The 18840-nt window shown below is 34.9% G+C and overlaps 1 long non-coding RNA gene across 1 annotated transcript; it reads right to left on the bottom strand.

Annotated features, from left to right (window-relative positions):
• Positions 1-2837: 2837 nt before the first annotated feature.
• Positions 2838-18010, bottom strand: LOC115414743 (uncharacterized). The gene is made up of 3 exons (XR_003934714.1): positions 17909-18010; positions 14009-14025; positions 2838-2847 (listed from the first exon to the last, which is right to left on the bottom strand). It is a non-coding gene; the product is annotated as an uncharacterized LOC115414743 (long non-coding RNA).
• Between the last annotated feature and the right edge of the window lie 830 nt (positions 18011-18840).

Here is an 18840-nt window from a genome sequence, read left to right as displayed (position 1 = left end):
GACAAGGACAAAGGCATTAATCAAATCATAATGTTGGAACTGAAAATACAACAGCCTTATATGAATATGAATATTTATATATAGTATGCAAATGATGCAGACGTCAACAATAATAGAGTACCATAGAGTTAAACAGGAGACATATTTCACTGGGTCCATGAGTCCATAAAATACATCCAGTTGATATTCTATTACTTTACATGTGATGACAAGTTGATAAGTAAAGTTACAATTCTCAAATGAACGAGAAAATAAAAGGTTTGGCACTACAAGCTAACTAGCTAACTACTGTTAGCACTGCATCAGTCGAACCCTTATGGGTTCATGGAATACAGCTTTTATGTCATGTGTCATTTTCATCCCTTCTTCTGTGCGGTCCAGCGCCGGGGAATCAGAATCAGAATCAGAGTCAGAATCAGAGTCAGTGTCAGAGTCAGAATCAGAATCAGAATCAGAATCAGAATCAGAGTCAGAATCAGAGTCAGAATCCGAATCAGAGTCAGAATCAGAGTCAGAATCTGAATCAGAGTCAGAGTTAGAATCAGAGTTGGAATCAGAATTAGAATCAGAATCAGAGTCAGAATCCGAATCCGAATCCGAGTTAGAGTCAGAGTCAGAATCAGATTCAGAAACAGAATCAGAGTCAGAATCAGAATCTGAATCAGGGTCAGAGTCAGAGTTAGAATCAGAGTTGGAATCAGAATTAGAATCAGAATCAGAGTCAGAATCCGAATCCGAATCCGAGTTAGAGTCAGAATCAGATTCAGATTCAGATTCAGATTCAGAATCAGAATCAGAATCAAAATCTGAATCAGGGTCAGAGTCAGAGTTAGAATCAGAGTTGGAATCAGAATTAGAATCAGAATCAGCGTCAAAATCAGAGTCAGAATCAGAGTCGCTGTCAGAATCCGAATCCAAATCAGAGTCAGAATCCGAATCAGAGTCAGAATTGGAATCCAAATCAGGGTCAGAGTCAAAGTTAGAATCAGAGTTGGAATTAGAATTAGAATCAGAATCAGAGTCAGAATCAGAGTCAGAGTCAGAATCTGAATCAGGGTCAGAGTCCTAATCAGAATCAAAATCAGAGTCAGAATCAGAGTCAGCTTTATTATCCCAGTGTGTGCACACAAACAAGAAATTTGACTCCAGTTTAACCCTAGCTCTGAAACACGATGTAATAAATAAAATATAGAATAAAAGAAAATGTAAGTAATACTGCAATATAAAAAAACAATAGTGCAGAATAAAACAATAGTACAAATGCATCATGGAGGTTCAGGTGCAAATACATGCGGTAGATCATTTGTCTTGACAAACATGGTCTTGTTGATATTTGTCCATTAAAATCAATACATATATTGCTCCTATATACATACACTGTAAACCTGGATAGGTTGAAAAACAAAGGAAAAATTTTGTAATGATTAATGAATTTTGAAGTTAAATGTATTTAAAAAGTTCATTAATCATTACTTAATTTTTTTTTCTCAATTTTTTTAAGTAAACTCCATTTACCCAGGCTTCCAGTGTACTAATAATGTGCACAGATCTACAGAGGTTTTCAAAGAGTCCACCAGACCAAACTCTGTGTACTTGTAGTGTCCTAAACAAACTACTCATGTGAAGGCTCCTCTGCTCCGGTCGCTGCTTTGCGTCCTCAGAGTGTTCTCCAGGATGAACTGAGTGACACGCAGACTTTCCCCTGCCTTTATATCTGACTGTTTCACCCAGTGTGGATGTTTTTTCTACCTTTAAAGTGGCAGTAACTCACTGATGTTTCAGCTCCAGTTTCCCAGAGGACTTTTCTCCTCACGCTCTAGAACAGTGTCACATATGCAGCCTGTTCTGCATGGGTTTGTTCAGAGACTTCAGTGAAAGTTATACATCATGTAAACATCATTACCTGCAGAATCTGCCTCTCGGTCCCTATTGAATATCCACTGATGTATACGTGTAAATTTATGTATACATCGCACATATTACACTGTTGGAAGGAGTTTTTTTTTCCTTAGTCAAAGTGTATGTTCATAGGCAGAAGGTGTCTCATATACAGATAGTTCAGGGTTTGCAATATAGAGCTACAGAAATAGAATTAACTTGGAATGAATGTGTTTTCAGCAATGTTATTTTGGTTGTTTGCTTGTGAGCAGAGTTATTTAAAATTATCGTTGTGATTTTCATGAATGTTAATTAAAGGACATTTTAGGCAGACTCTTAAGAAATTATTACCCCACCCCCCCAAATGGGAGGCAAGGGGTATTGTTTTTGGTTCGGTTGTTTGTTGGTTAGCAGCTGAACTATTGGTTGAATTCATACTATATCTGGTTTATAGATTGTTAGTGACCCAGAATAGATTTGATTACATTTTGAGAAAAACAGGACAAACTTTTAATGTTTTATGAATTTTTTTTAAATCTTTTTTTTCCCCATTTACTTATAATGGGCAAAATTTCACATTTCAAATTTCAATTTCTGTAGCAGCAAAACTATTTGTTGAATTGATAAGAAATTGGGTTTATAGATTGCCTGAGACCCAGAATAGATGTGATTACATTCTGGGAAAAATAGGTCAAAGTTTAAATTTTTTATGAAAATTTTTAAATCTTTTTGTCCCCTATTTACTTATAATGGGTGAAACTTCACATGTCTGTAGCAGCAAAACTGTTGGTTGAATTCATACCAAATTGGGTTTATAGATTGTCTGAGACCCAGAATAGATGTGATTACATTTTGGGAAAAATACGTCAAAGTTTAAATTTAAAATCTTTTTTCTTCTCCCATTTACTTATAATGGGTGAAATTTTAACTGTCTATAAAAACATCAATTTTGTTTCAATTTACTTCAAACTTGGCACATATATAGAGGCAGTTGATATGCTGACATCAGCACATGCATAGACATGATGACATCAGCTGAACTGATGCCAAAATACAAAACAATACGTGTGAGGGGCGGGGTTTGTTGTGCCTGGAACCACTTGTTATTTTTTTCCCTCTAATATTGTATGATAATTCTTAGGTAGAAGCATATGCTCTACAGCAGTGTTTTTCAACCTTGGGGTCGGGACCCCACGTGGGGTTGCCTGGAATTCAAATGAGGTCGCTTGAAATTTCTAGTAATTGATAAAAAAAAAAAAAAAAAAAAAATTACTAATAAAAAAATATATGGTGACTTGAGAGACAATCACAATACATAAAATGCATGATGAACTGAAGCTGAAACTGAAGCACTGTGGTACTGTTTGTCTTTGAAATCCATAATAATATACATTATATAGCTTAAATGTAGTCTAAAATTGACATTTATTTTCCACATAGTATAGCAAACTATTAAATGATCAAAAACAAATTAATTTTTTGCAAAAAAATTTCTCAATTTTGAATGTCTGGGGTCACCAGAAATTTGTGATGTTAAAATGGGGTCACAAGCCAAAAAAGGTTGGAAACCACTGCTCTACAGTGTCTTTCTACATTTATATGCCTTTTTCTGCAATTTATTTTGGTATGTTTGGTGAATTATTACCATATGATTTTATATTCATAGTATATTATAATTATATAAAATAGGGCTGGGCAAGTTAACGCGTTATTACCGCGTTAACGCATTCATTAAATAACGCCGACAATTTTTTTTTTAAATCTCACGTTAACGCCGTTTTATTATTGTTCTGCCTTTCAAGCAAGTCTTAGTTGATTTATATATACGGACTCTTATTTTGAAACTCATGCTTTTATTTTGCCGGTCCACACGCCGGTGCTGTGTGTATGTGCAGCTGAGAGGAGAAAAAAGCGAACTTTACAAGTAATGCGGAATTAAACGGTGTGTAACTCCTGCAGTTCAACGCCTGTATGTATCAATCATTCTGTTGTTTGCTAAATAATTTCACATGCAAACGTGCCGTTAGAAACATGTTTATGACGTTATTTTGTATGTGTTTATTACAATGTGTTATTAACATGTTTAAGCTAATTTGTTTATGCTAGCAGTCGGAGATGGGTTGTTAATTATTTATGCAGGCTCATGCTAAGTTTATATAAATTCATTGGTTGTGTTTAAGTATAATATGCCAGCCTTTGAATTAACCTTTACTTATTTACGATGTGAATGTTGTATTAGCAGTCATTTTATCTCAATGCTAACTTGAATGGGAAAATCCATAGACACGCTAACGATTAGCATTTACAGTTTAATTTAAGATTTACAACGTCTTTTTATTCAGCAACAAAGGTTCACATCAGAGATATTTGCTACTATTCATTCTTACAACAACTGAACATAAAATACTCACAGCCAAACGTTTTTGGGGCCATACAAACAGAGTGAAAGAAACATGTCTGTTAGTTCTATGTCCGAACTGACAACGGTAACATGGAAAGGACAAAACATACGTTAGTGCAACTTATTCTGACAACTTCAGGGCCCCTTTTGCTTGCTTTGAACAACTGAACATCACATATTAATGGGCTTATTAGTATTAGTACTGATTAGTGGGACTAAGACTCCTGTCAGTCACTCACAACTGTAAATACACTGGTGGGGACATAAACATGTAAAAGTAGTGTTTTTTTACATGGACATTTTCATTTTAAATGTCTTCAGATGGTGGGGTTGAGAAGGACACAGTTGTTTGGAAGCACTGACATGTGCAATTATCAATTATTTTTTTTATCACCGGAGTACTTCCAGTCTGGAATATCACTGAAAGGCAATACATGCTGTTGATGCCCCCCCCCCCCAAAACAACTATGCGATTAATCACGATTAATCGCAGAAATCCACACGATTAATCGCGATTAAAAATTTTAATCGCTGCCCACCACTAATGTAAAATAATATATCATTTCTGCCACTTGAAGCCACTCATTAAAAACAACATCAAAAGACTGAGTTCTAAATAACAGCATGAAATTATTGCTGTTGTTATCCACACTGTTGATAAAATGTTTAACATGAGATAACGTATGCAAAGTTTCAGTCTCATTATGTTTATAGAAGTATATTCACATTATGTCATTTCACTCTGTTTATAAAATGTTAAATGTTAAAAATAGTGTAACAGATACTGCAGTCGAATCTGGAATTGGCAGTAAATGAAAATACACATTTAGAAACATCTGATACTGTGTAAATGTAAAACAGCTTAGATATTCTGATGCAGAAATCCCTTGATCCATTCTCTGTTTGCTCAGTGCTCTGTAAGGTCTGCAGTTTATCACAGCGCTGACGTATAGACATCCATTCACACTCACACTGAGAGGTAATTTAGACTGAATGATGATGATTGCATGTCTTTGGACTGTGGGAGGAAGCTGGATCCTGTGGAAAAACCTGCACAAACACAGACTGAAAATACAAATTCTACTCTCAAAGGCTCCTGGACCTTTTAACAGAGATGATAGATGTTAAACTCTAAAAATGTGTGTTTCACCAACAGCATTTTACACATATTGTATATTGATTTAATCCAAAATGGTTTTCTGTACATCTTACACATGCATAATGTTTAATTTGTGACACCAATCAGGCTGTGATTGCATTAGAAGTGTAGAAGAATGCTTGTTTTTACATTCATGTTATGTTCTGTACAACCAGGTAAAAATATATAAGCAGTCATTCTAACAGCACTGGACACAAAAACTATGAAGTAGAAGCAAAGAGGTGGCACTGCCATGCCTTTATGAGAACCACTTTCAGTTCAAAATGATGGAAATGTGACTCATACTGATGAAGCTATAGAACAACAAGGAATTTGACTTTTTATCAATATAAGATGTTTTACAGTGGTACAGAAAAAGACAATAGTGTGGGGATTTTTGAGAAGCACTTGCAATCTGTAGCATCGGAAAATGACTTCAGTTCTGTTATACTGAAGCAATATGTTGACTTTTTAATAAATAAATAAATAAATAAACAAGTTGAGTTTTCTTTCTTTAAAAAAATAAGTTAAATAAATTAGTGCTGTCAAACGATTAAAATTTTTAATCAGATTAATCACAGGGTTACTATGGATTAATTTCGATTAATCACGATTAAATATCATTCATTTTTAATCTATAGTAATTGCGTTTCATTTTGCATGAGCAAACAGACTCAAAAAACAAGAAAATATATATGCACTTAACATGTTTATTAAACACTTTCAACAGTTTCAATGAAACAACTGTTCCATCTTGGTTTTTTTGTCTTCATATTTCCATCCAGAGGGCCAGCGTGGTGTTTAGTGTTTTCCATGTTTATGTGTCCCAGCTACATAGGGGCGAAGGCGGGGTACACCCTGGACAAGTCGCCAGTTCATCGCAGGGCTGACATATAGAGACAAACAATCACTCTCACTTTCACACCTATGGGCAATTTAGATTAACCAATTAACCTATTAGTGCATGTTTTTGGACTGTGGGAGGAAGCCGGAGTACCCGGAGAGAACCCACGCAGACACGGGGAAAACATGCAAACTCCACACAGAAAGGTCCCACCCCCCGTCGACTGGTGTTGGAATCGAACCCAGGACCTTCTTGCTGTGAGGCACGTGTGCTAACCACTGCACTGCACCTGTAGCTGGGATAGGCTCCAAGCGACCCCCGTGACCCTAGTGAGGATAAAGCGGGTTCAGAAAATGAATGAATGAATGAATGTTTATGTGTTGGTTCTGCTGACTGTCACTACCGGATCAACTGCCCATTTGTTCATGTGCGACACTAACTCTACTTGGACAAACTGCCCCAAATGCATTGGCCGAGATGTTCAGAGTCATTCTGTGCTGCAGATGGGTTAACTGCGTTCAAATTTTTAATCAGATTAATCATGATACTGGATTAATTCCTGTTAGCATGTTAATATTGACAGCCCTAAAATAAGTAAATACATACATACATACATACATACATACATAAATAACTAAGCTGACTTTTTGATCGTTTGTGATTTTTTTCTTGTGGGGCTATCTCAAGAGTAAAGTGTACACGACTCGACCAAGAACTCTGGATGAGTTAAAACAAAGAATTCAGGATGAAATTCACAGTATCCCAGCTGAGATGTTGCAGCGGTCAATGAGGAATCTCAACAGCAGATTTCAAGAATGCATTCGTACAGGAGGACGCCATCTACAGGAAGTAATTTTAAAAAAATGAAAATTCCATCATTGTTTCTTAAATGGCATGTTTTAAGGTTTCAATTACTATGAATAAAATATTTTTCTTCCATCACTCTTGGCTTTATTGGATTGTTAAAAAGTTCTCGTTTTTTTGTGTCACCCTGTACATGTTTCTTTGCTTCAAGAATAAAATTCATGGTGTAGCTGAGTGGACATTTTTGTAAATCTATGAAAAAAAAACCTCAATCTCATTGTTTTTTTCATGCCTAAGGTGGAATAAAAACACTCAAAAAAAACAAAACAAAACAAAAAACTCAACTATAAGGTTCTTATAATTCATGCATGAAAGGGTTAACATTTTCATTACAGAATTTACTTTTTACACTCTTCTTATCCTATTATTTATATTATTTTTCACTTTTTTCACTTTCGACCATATTAGGCTGAATGTGGCCCTTGAACTAAAATAAGTTTGGCACCCCTAAGCTAGAGCAACTAGATAAAAACTAAAAAAGGCTGGGTCGTGACAGCAGATACCAGTCAAAAACAGGAGCCACACATCGACCAGCAACAAGTAACAGCAACAGGTGAAGGTTGGATTTATTCTCCTGGTTCTGCTGACTGTGACTCTGCTGCTCCATAACCAATTATACTCCAACATAAGAACAATCCACAGCTTCCAGCAACACTTGACATGGACTGGCTTGAACTCAGACCGAACCAATGAGGTATGAATAATACATGGTGAGACGCAGCAGTAGGTGTACTTAAAGAATTCATCAGCTGACAGTTATAGGCACATCTTCCCCATGAGACTTACTGTAGGCCATTGTAAATCTGACATGAATTATTTATCCAACATGACACAATCCTCAGCACTTTATATTGAAAGCTGGTGTCTCTGCAAACGTATCTGTCAGTGACTACCTGTCAGCCAGGATTTACAGTGAAGCCCGATGCCTGTGGTCCGCTGTTCTCTTTTGTTGTTGTCCTGAAATAATGAGCACCTTTCAACGCTTTTGATATACACTCACCCACAACATGGAGGAGAGCTGCCCACCTACTGGTTTTGTGGATATTTAAGGAGTTTTTTTTTTTTTTTTTTTGCTGACACCCATTATATCTGTTTTTATAAAAGCATAGAGAGGATGTGATTGCAAAATTGTCTAACAGCAGTTTATAAGCGCATGCATATTACTTTTATCTAAATGAGTGAATATCAAAGTTTTTTTTTTTAAATAGTTTTAACAGAAGATAGAATGCACCATGTAGTTTCTGCAGATGAGCATAAAGGAGGATTTGTTGTGTTAATGCAAAAGTCTCATTCTCAATTTTTCATTTTTTTATTGTCATGTAGAAAATCAACATCACTGAAGTTACCATATTTAGTTTCTTGTCCATAAGTGGCAAAAAAAAAGAAGAATATATCCAAGTATATATAAAAAAAATACAAGCACATACATATTAGTTTTATCTAAATGAGTGAATATATGTCAAAGTTTTGTTTTATAGTTTTAACAAAAGATAGAAAGCACCACATAATTTTTGCAGATGACCCTAAAGGAGGATATATTGTGTTAATGCAAAAGTCTCATTCTCAATTTTTTAAATTTTTTTTATTGTCATGTAGAAAATCAATGTCACTGAAGTTACCATATTTGGTTCCTTGTCCATAAGTGGCAAAAAAGGAAAAATATATCCAAGTATATATATAAAAAATACAAGAAAAAACACATGTAATAGGCTAAGCTAAGCTAAGCTAAATTAAGATAAAATAATATAAGCTAATATAAGCTGTGGGGCGACACGGTGGTGCAGTGGTTAGCACTCGTGCCTCACAGCAAGAAGGTCCTGGGTTCGATTCCAACACCAGTCGATGGGGGTGGGACCTTTCTGTGTGGAGTTTGCATGTTCTCCCCGTGTCTGCGTGGGTTCTCTCCGGGTACTCCGGCTTCCTCCCACAATCCAAAAACATGCACTAATAGGTTAATTGGTTAATCTAAATTGCCCATAGGTGTGAATGTGAGAGTGATTGTTTGTCTCTATATGTCAGCCCTGTGATGAACTGGCGACTTGTCCAGGGTGTACCCTGCCTTCGCCCCTATGTAGCTGGGATAGGCTCCAAGCGACCCCCGTGACCCTAGTGAGGATAAAGCGGGTTCAGAAAATGAATGAATATAAGCTAAGATAAGCAAAGATAAGTTAAGATAAGATAAAACAAGATTAAATAAAATTAAAGCTGCAAGCAGCATTGGGCAGGACCTCGCACCGGGCGATCCGCCTCCTGTGTGATCCGTCTAGGCCGCGATCTGCCTCCCGTGATCGTCCACACCTCAGCTCCACTCACACCTCTCCGTCCCCATACCAGTTCCCACCCTTCAGTGTCCGTCCTCCTAACATCTGTACAGAACACCAGCGACCCTCTGCTGAAACCACCATCACCTTTAAAATGAGACTTTTATTTTGGAAACCCTACTGTGTGTATGTGCATTTGTTTTGTATGTGAGAGAAAGAATCAGTTTGAAAAATGAATTAAAATTGTATGAATAATTGAGCATAAAAGTGATGATTTACCACATTTAAGGCTTTTATTTTGGAAAAACCCTATTGTGTGAGCATGTGTGTCTGTGAGAAAGAGTACTTTAGAATGAAGAAACATTGTACAAACAGTTGAGCGTTTAGTCATAAAAATGAAAAGAAGTTATGTAATAGACATTTTGTATTATTTTTAATAGGGGTTTTATTTTGAAAAAAATGTACTCTGTGTACTTTGTAATGTGTGCAAAATGTCCAATATCCACAATACAATGCAGAAAAAACAGTTTTAAAATGAAAAGGAGAAAAAAAAAAAAAAAAAAATTCTTGGATTGCTTGGGATTTGTACCCAGGTTCTCTTGTTCCATAGGCAGCTACATGAACCACTGTACTACAGAGAAACACTGACAGCTGTGCACCAGCAAGACTTTTATAGGGATTTTGCCATTGTGAAAAGTGAAACTAAACATGGTCTTGAAAAAAATCGCCATTATTCCATAACCGTAGGTCGTATCAGAAAAATTCTTTCACTTTTGGATTCTGCAGACTTGTGGGAATTTAATGAGGTATAAATTTTTATTCAAAAGTCTGAAATGAATAAGCAGTGATTGCAGAAACATAGAGTAACTTTCAAAGGCAGATTGCCAACTTCCTGTTGGAGTTAGCTCATGAGTGTCAGTGTACGATTTGTCGGCTCAATCAGACCAACATTTTGGCATTTGTTTCATGTTTCTGTGACATTCCTACTGGCCGCTAGGGCAGATTTTGTGTGTTTTTTAGTACATAGGTGGCGCTACAGAGTCCATTTTGGCACCCAAGGGGTTAATTTTGATATTGAATCAAAGTGATCACCAGCCATGACATACATGGCAAATTTGATGAGTTTTGGTGCATGTTAAGGGGGTCAAATGGCAGTCTAAAGTAGAAAAAGTATGAAAATAAACAAATTGTTATAAATCAATAACCGTACATCCTATCTCAAAAATTTTTGGATGTGAGAGTTGTGCTGAGTCCCGTGAACGCGAAGATATGTCACATGTGGGGAAAAACTCCAAAGTGAAAAATGAGTTCCAAACATGGCAACTTTGCGGGCTTGTAAAAAAAAAACTAAGACAGTTATGGAAAAGGTGTGAAATCATTTTATTAAGGAGGTTTCACTGTATCTTTTGGCGCTATTTCGAAGTCAATACGACAAACGGTGTCATCGGAGTTAGTTTTGAAAATTTTATTTTGAAAGGCATATTGCGAACTTCCTGTTGGAGATAGGTCATGAGTGTCAGTGGATGATTTATAGAGCATGATCCAACAAAAATTTTGGCAGTGGTTTCATGTCTGTGCGACATTCCTACTGGCCACTAGGGCAGTTACTGTTTTTTTTCACATAGGTGGGGCTAGAGAGGCCATTTTGGCACCTATGGGGTTAATTTTTTCATTTAATAAAATTTTTCGCTAGGCCTGACATGTGTGCCAAATTTGGTGAGTTTTTGAGCATGTTCAGGGGGTCAAAATCCTGTTCAAAGTGGCGGTCGGGAAAAAAAAAAAAAATAAATAAAAACGAACGAAAAACAATAGGGCCTTGCTTGCAGGCAAGGCCTCTCACTGTGTGAGAGGGCCTTACCTTTTGGCTCGGTCCCTAATAAGACAAAATAGTATAAAATAAGATAAGATAAAATAAGCTAAGCTAAGCTAATATAAGATAAAATAAATAAAATAAGATAAAATACGCTAAGCTAAGCTAAGGTGAGCTAAAATAAGATAAGATTAGATAAGGTTAATAAGATAAGATAAACTAAGATAAAATAAATAAAATAAGCTAAGCTAAGGTGAGCTAAGATAAGATAAGATAAATAAGATAAGATTAAATAATATAAAATAAGATAAGCTAAGATAAGCCAAGATAAAATAAATAAAATAAGATAAGATAAAATAAGATAAGCTAAGGTGAGCTAAGATAAGATAAGATAAGATAAGATAAGACTTTATAAGATAAGACTTCTGCCATGGGGAAATTTTACGGTTAACAGCAGCAACACACAAGAAGCAAGTACAGAGCAAAAGACAGGTAGAAAAAACACAAATAAGCGAAAAATGAAAATATAAAGAGAAAAATAAGAAATTTGGTATTTTTTATTAATAGTTATATAAATAAAGATTTTTTTTGTACATTTTTTTTTAACCCTAGGGGACTCATAGAAATACTCAGAAAATTTAGCACCATGCAAGAAAAGAAAAGAGCAAAAAAATCCAAATCAAAACAGATATTCACTCTATGTTCAGTCTGGTCTTTCGTTGACTGTGATGGTGTACAGTTTGATGAGGATCATCCAAGATGTCCTCCACCTTACCTTATACCACGTCTCTCCACTACAGTCCCCAGTGACTCGTCTTTCTTCACAAGTTTGTGCTGCCATCTTGCATCCTTTTATAAACATGTTTGTTTGATGCTGCTTTCCCAGCTGACCACAGCATAGGGCAGCACGTTGGCCGCCGCCGACTAAAACACGTGCAACATCTCAGAGTGGGTGTCAACAGATCTGAGCCTCCTACTGTAAAATAGTCCACTGTGTCCATGTCGATAAGATGCATCTGTTGATTCTCATAGTCTAGATCAGGGGTGTCACAGGGGGCCACATTCAGCCCAACATGATCTCAAATAAAATAATAACAATGAAAAAAGTAAAATTATATTATGAAAATGTTTAGATCAATGAAGTTTCCTTAAAAATGTGAATAATATGAACAACCTGCAATTTGTAAAGAAAGGTAAGTGGATTTTTAACAATATTATGCATGAGTTTATCATTTATACATGTGTATTACAGCTTACAGATGACAGTGGATCTACGAAGGCACAAAACATTTAGTAACACACATAATATTATTAAAACTGTACTTATTTTCCTTAAAACATTTCAGATTGTTCATATTTGTTCAGATTATTTGCATTTTTTTTGGAAAAGGAGAGTTTGCAAATGTAAACGTTTTCATGTAATTTTTCTTTTTTTACACTAAAACAAAGAGGAACATTTGGAGTTATTATTATTTCTAAGTTATTATGATTGTATTTTACTGGTCGGATCCACTTGAGATCATATTGGTCTGTTTGTGGAACCAAAACTAAGATGATTTTAACATCCTTGGTTGTTAATATTGTACATTTTTTGGTACATTTTGTGTAATTTTTGCATTTCACAAATTCATCCGAGGGGGATTGGAACCTTTGGTGGGCCAATTTTTTTTTGTGTGGTTTTTTTTTTAATAAATATTTTTAGTGAAAAATATGGGACATCAATGACAGAAAATTAACATTTCAAGAAAATAAAAATTAGACAAACAGATAAATGTCATAATTATTGTTTGTGCATCACACAAAACGACTTGTTTATTAAACAAAGTATACAAAAGGTAACCAAACATACATTAAAAAAAACTTAAAAACATACATAGAAAATAAATGTATCTTGTATTTTAGTCTATTATTTTGCTATTTATTCTTCTGTAAGACGTTTTAATTGTACAGCTGTTTTATGTTTTTAATCTATTCTTGTATTTTTCTTTCATTTTTGGTTTTTCCCCTGTAAGTCACTTTGGAAAAAGCATCTGCCAACTGTATAAATGTAAAAAAAAAAAAAAAAAAGTAAGATGTAATGTAAAAATGTAAATGATTAAGTAAAATTAAATATATAAAAAGATGGTGGTCCGCGGGCCGTATGTCTGACAACTATGATGTACAGGGTGGGGAAGCAAAATTTACAATATTTTGAGGCAGGGATTGAAAGACAGTGTATGACCAATTAGTTTATTGAAAGTCATGAGAATTTATTTGCCACAAGAAAATGTACATAATAGAAAATGTTTTTATTCTATGTGTCCTCCTTCTTTCTCAATAACTGCCTTCACACGCTTCCTGAAAGTTGCGCAAGTGTTCCTCAAATATTGGGGTGACAACTTCTCCCATTCTTCTTTAATAGTATCTTCCAGACTTTCTCGTAATAGTTTTGCTCATAGTCATTCTCTTCTTTCCATTATAAACAGTCTTTATGGACACTCCAACTATTTTTGAAATCTCCTTTGGTGTGACGAGTGCATTCAGCAAATCACACACTCTTTGACGTTTGCTTTCCTGATTACTCATATGGGCAAAAGTTTCTGAAAAGGTATGGATAATAGTGTTAGGTATGATTATGACATCAGTATATGTTTGGTTTCAAAACAATTGACGTAGTGCCTGCTGAGAAAAAACAACTAAATGTTCATTGTAAATTTTGCTTCCCCACCCTGTAGATTCACATCAAAATATCTGTTTGTCGTCACCACTTCAATTTCAATGTCAGTGTTTTTCTGAAAGGTTCAGTGTGTGATATTTAGTGACATCTAGTGACATTTAACCCATAAAGACCTGTGCATTGATCAGTGACCAAATATTCTACTGATTGAAAACATTTAATACCTGTTGATCCAACGATCCTATCAATACATGTAAATAACTGAGATAACCAGTAGTTTATCATCTCTTCATGGTCATCAGATATGCCCCATTCGGACATTCAGAGGCTCCATAGTTACCGTGGAAACACCATCACCTTCTACAACACTGATTCACCAGTAAAACCCATGGAACTGGATTAATGACAGTGGATGGATATGCTTGTTTTTACCTTCAGTTGTTCATATCTTTGCTGAAAAAACATTGGGTTTATGTTCAGTTATTGGTAGATTTGCTGAAAAAAATCACTTTTTCTTTAGTTTCCTCTGTTTCTAATACTATAACCCTCAACTTTCATTTGAGTTTTTATGAACATATACATGATGAGTGAACTAAATATAAGAAAATACCTAATTTTTACTGAAAAAATGCAAAATGCAGAGGATAATATTATAATCATTTAAGAAATAATCATTTAAGAAAGGTTGAATAGACAGAAAAAATCCATTTGGGAATTGTCACAAAAGTAGCTCTTGGTCTTTATGGGTTAAATAGTGGAAATTAGATATAGGAAAAGACATGATTTACAGTGAAAATGAAAAATACAGAGGATAACACTGTAAATAAATGATGATAAATGTCTTAAGAAAGTTAAATAGAGAGAAAAATGTTATGGGAACTTAAATACTTCCATACCCTCTTCTACAAATAATGCACATGTTCCTCATAACAGCCAGTTTTTATGCCTTTAGTTTAGGTATAAGATAGTAACTCCCACACTCAGGTGCACCTTAATAATCAGATGAACAGAAGAAAAAGCCCATTACTGTAGGAACACAGTGAACCCACTCCCTCTGCAGATGGCAAATGGCTCATTGTAATCATAATAAACACACAATAGTTCTCATTTTCAGGTGATTAAACACTAATGGAAGCATAATCATGAATATTATATTCCATTGCAAATAGATTCCTCTAAATCCTACACACTGGACCTTCAATTGTTTGCATTGATTATAATGAGCTGGTGCGCATATACTGCACGAATATTAACTCTTTTATTTCCTGAAACAAACTTTATATTCTGCAGTTTTTCATGAGAGTTAAAATACAACAGTTTATGAGGTTATATGAGGTGAATGTCAGATGAACTCTCTGTCCTCATACTGGTTTAGTATATGGACGTGGACCTTCCAGGACAGCAACACAAACATGCAGTGTATGGAAGTGTGTGTGTGTGTGTTTGTGTAGAAGTTATGGTCAGTGTCTGCAGCTGCAAACATGTTCAGCCCAGGATTAAATTCCATCAGGCGGCCTGCCAGATTCACTCAGGAGTAATATGTTACCTTTTTTTAAACTTTATACCAGTCATTCTCAGTCCTCTCTTCTTTTCTTTACCTCCTGAACCCAGATTAAGGTAAGTTTTTCCATCCCATCAGTTTTCTTTGTTGTTGTTTTTTGCTAAAAATAATCTAAAGTCCACACGTTAAAAACAAAACCTAATATAAACCCTTTGCAAAAGTAAAGAAATATTTCTCAAATTGTGGTTTTGCATTACTATAATGTGCATAAACCAGCGTTTTTCAACCTCAGGGTCAGGACCTCACGTGGGGTCAAATGGGGTCGCCGGAAATTTCTAGTAATTCATAGAAAAAAAAAAAAAAAAGTACTAATAAAAAAATATATGTTGAGTTGACAGAGACAATCCTAATACATAAAAGACATGACAAACTCTGAAGCTGAAACTGAAGCACTGTGGTACTGTTCATTGTTATCTATCTATCTATCTATCTATCTATCTATCTATCTATCTATCTATCTATCTATCTATCTATCTATCTATCTATCTATCTATCTATCTATCTATCTATCTATCTATCTATCTATCTATCTATCTTTTAATAGAATGTCCTTTGAAATGGACAGCATTTTCATTTTTTTAAAGTAAAACTGTCAAACTTTTGTGCCCTACAGTGGACAAAAATGCACTGCTGGGTCTCAGGAGGATATAGTGAATGGAAGGGGGGGGTCTTCTCCAACCCATTTTACTATTATGGCAGTCCTTGCTAGCATTAAAAGTGGTGTGTAGGATTTTAAAGTTAAAAAAAAAAAAAAATAGAATTCAGTCAATTTTGGAATAAGTTTGTAACAAGAAAATGGTAATCCCATATTTACAGTTTAGTTCAGTGTTTTTCAACCTTGGGGTCGCCTGAAATTTCTAGTAGTTGGTAAAAATAAAAACTTGATAAAAAATAAAAAAAAAAACAAAAAAAAAAACAGTAGTGAAAAATAGCAATCACATATTGGAAAGTACTAGTAGAAACAAGTAGCAAAATGGTGATTAATAAGTGGTTTATTATGTTATAACATTAGAATATAATATTATAGTATGCACAATATGTATATACTGTATATAGCAGTGTTTTTCAACCTTGGGGTCGACTGGAATTAAAACAAGGTCAGCTGAAATTTCTAGTAATTGATAAAAAAATAAAAATAAAAAAAAATTACTAATAAATATATAGTGAGTTGACAGAGACAATCCCAATCCATAAAAGACATGACAAACACTGAAGCTGGAACTGAAGCACTGTGGTACTGTTTATCTTTCAAATGTTCATTGTGGTCAGTTTCAGATGCTGCAGCTCTTTTATAATTCATAGTTTGAGTTCTTGTTTGTTCAGTATTAATTGTCAGCCTTGTAAATCCAAGCTGGACTGACTGTACATATCCTGACCAAGGAAAATAAAATTCTCACTTTGTGCAGTAATTTACACCTGGCTTTTCTGCCTCCGTCCATAATAATATACATTATATAGATTAAATGTTGCCTAAAATTAATGTTTATTTGCAACATAGTATAGCAAACTATTACATGATCAAAAACAAATGAATTTTAGCAAAAAATAAAAAAATAAAGTCTCAGTTTTGAATGTCTGGGGTTGTCAGAAATTTGTGATGTTAAAATGGGGTCATGAGCCAAAAAAGGTTGGGAACCACTGGCATAGACTGTCATTTGAAAATGCATAGGAAGCTCCAAACACTCACTGACAGAACTTTTTTTCCGACAGAATTGAAAGACACTTGTTGCAGGTTGAGGTACTTGCAGTTAAGTTTATGTATTGGGCAAACAATGTGTAAAATTTATGTTTTTGTGAAGTGTCTTTGAGTTCCATGAAAAGCACAATGCAAATAAAATGTATTATTATTATTATTATTATTATTATTATTATTATTATTATTATTATTATTAATAATAATAATAATAATAATAATAATAATAATAATAAAGCATTGATATGCATTGTGAGTGTGACAGACTGTTAAAACATATTTATTCCTTACATTTATTTTCAGAATGTTATAACATGCCTTAAGTAACAAAAAGCACAGTAGAAGGAAACAATATTTGCATTTACTGTTTTTTAAAAAGCAAGAATAGATAAAAAATCAGCTTAATCTTCTGGCATCACATGTGCAGACGCTGGTGTTTACGGCTTTTCAGGATGGTTTATAGTATTACATTGCAAAGAGACTGTAAACCAGAGAACGTGACCCATTTTGACCCATTTGGATCAGCACCAAGAGCCAAAGCTTTCTGAGACAGTGCGTCATTAAGGAAAAAAAATGTATGACTGAGTATGACTGGTACTCGGTGGAATACAATCTATGGATGGGATACGTGATCTGTGAAATGTGGTAGTATAATCTTCACTGATAGACAAAACCTACTTTTCCACTTGTTAATCTTTAATGCATTAGAAATTAAGCTGTGATAAGAAGGTCCCCTGAATGAAAAATCTGACATTCACGTTTCACAGACGTGTTTGTCGTGACACGTGTGACCTGCAAAGACCCAGACAGCCACTGGCGAACGAAAGCAGCTACTGATCTAAACTGTTTAATACCTGCTGAGCCACTAATCCTAGTGATACATGTAAATAATTGGTGTAAAATGTAGTTTTTCATCTTTTCATGGTAATCAGCTATGACCCATTTGGACGTTTAGAGGCTCCGTAGTTACCGTGGAAACGCCGTCATCTTCTACAACATTCATTCACCAGTAAAATCCATAGAGTTTAATAAATGACAGTGGATGGAGACTCTTGGTTTCTGCTCAGTTGATTTATTTTACTGAAAAAGTCAGTATTTCTTCAGGTTTCTCTGTTTCTATCTAATATCCTTTAAATTTACCATGAGCTTTTATGAACATCTATATGATTAGTCAATTAAATATAGGAAAATACATGATTTACACTGAAATATTTGTTTGGTAATGAATGCATTTAACCCATAAAGACCTAAACATCCACCATCAAACAAAACTGTCTGCTGATCTAAACTGTGTAATACCTGTTGATCCACTAATCCTAACAATCCATGTACAGGGGTTGGACAAAATAATGGAAACACCTTCACCTCAAGATGATAATGCCCCAATCCATACAGCTAGAACTGTTAAAGAATGGGATGAGGAACATTCTAATGAAGTTGAGCATCTCGTATGGCCGGCACAGTCCCCAGACCTCAACATTATTGAGCATTTATGGTCAGTTTTAGAGATTCAAGTAAGACGTCGATTTCCACCGCCATCGTCTCTAAAAGAGTTGGAGGGTATTCTAACTGAAGAATGGCTTAAAATTCCTTTGGAAAGAATTCACAGGTTGTATGAATCAATACCTCGGAGAATTGAGGCTGTAATTGCCGCAAAAGGTGGACCTACACCATATTAAATTATATTTTGTTGATTTTTTAAGGTGTTTCCATTATTTTGTCCAACCCCTGTAA

The sequence above is a fragment of the Sphaeramia orbicularis genome, chromosome 24 (genome assembly GCF_902148855.1).
Source record: "Sphaeramia orbicularis chromosome 24, fSphaOr1.1, whole genome shotgun sequence".
Lineage (NCBI taxonomy): Eukaryota > Metazoa > Chordata > Actinopteri > Kurtiformes > Apogonidae > Sphaeramia > Sphaeramia orbicularis.
The sequence above is the reverse complement of the archived record's forward strand: the minus strand, read 5'-3'. Positions and strand labels throughout refer to the sequence as shown.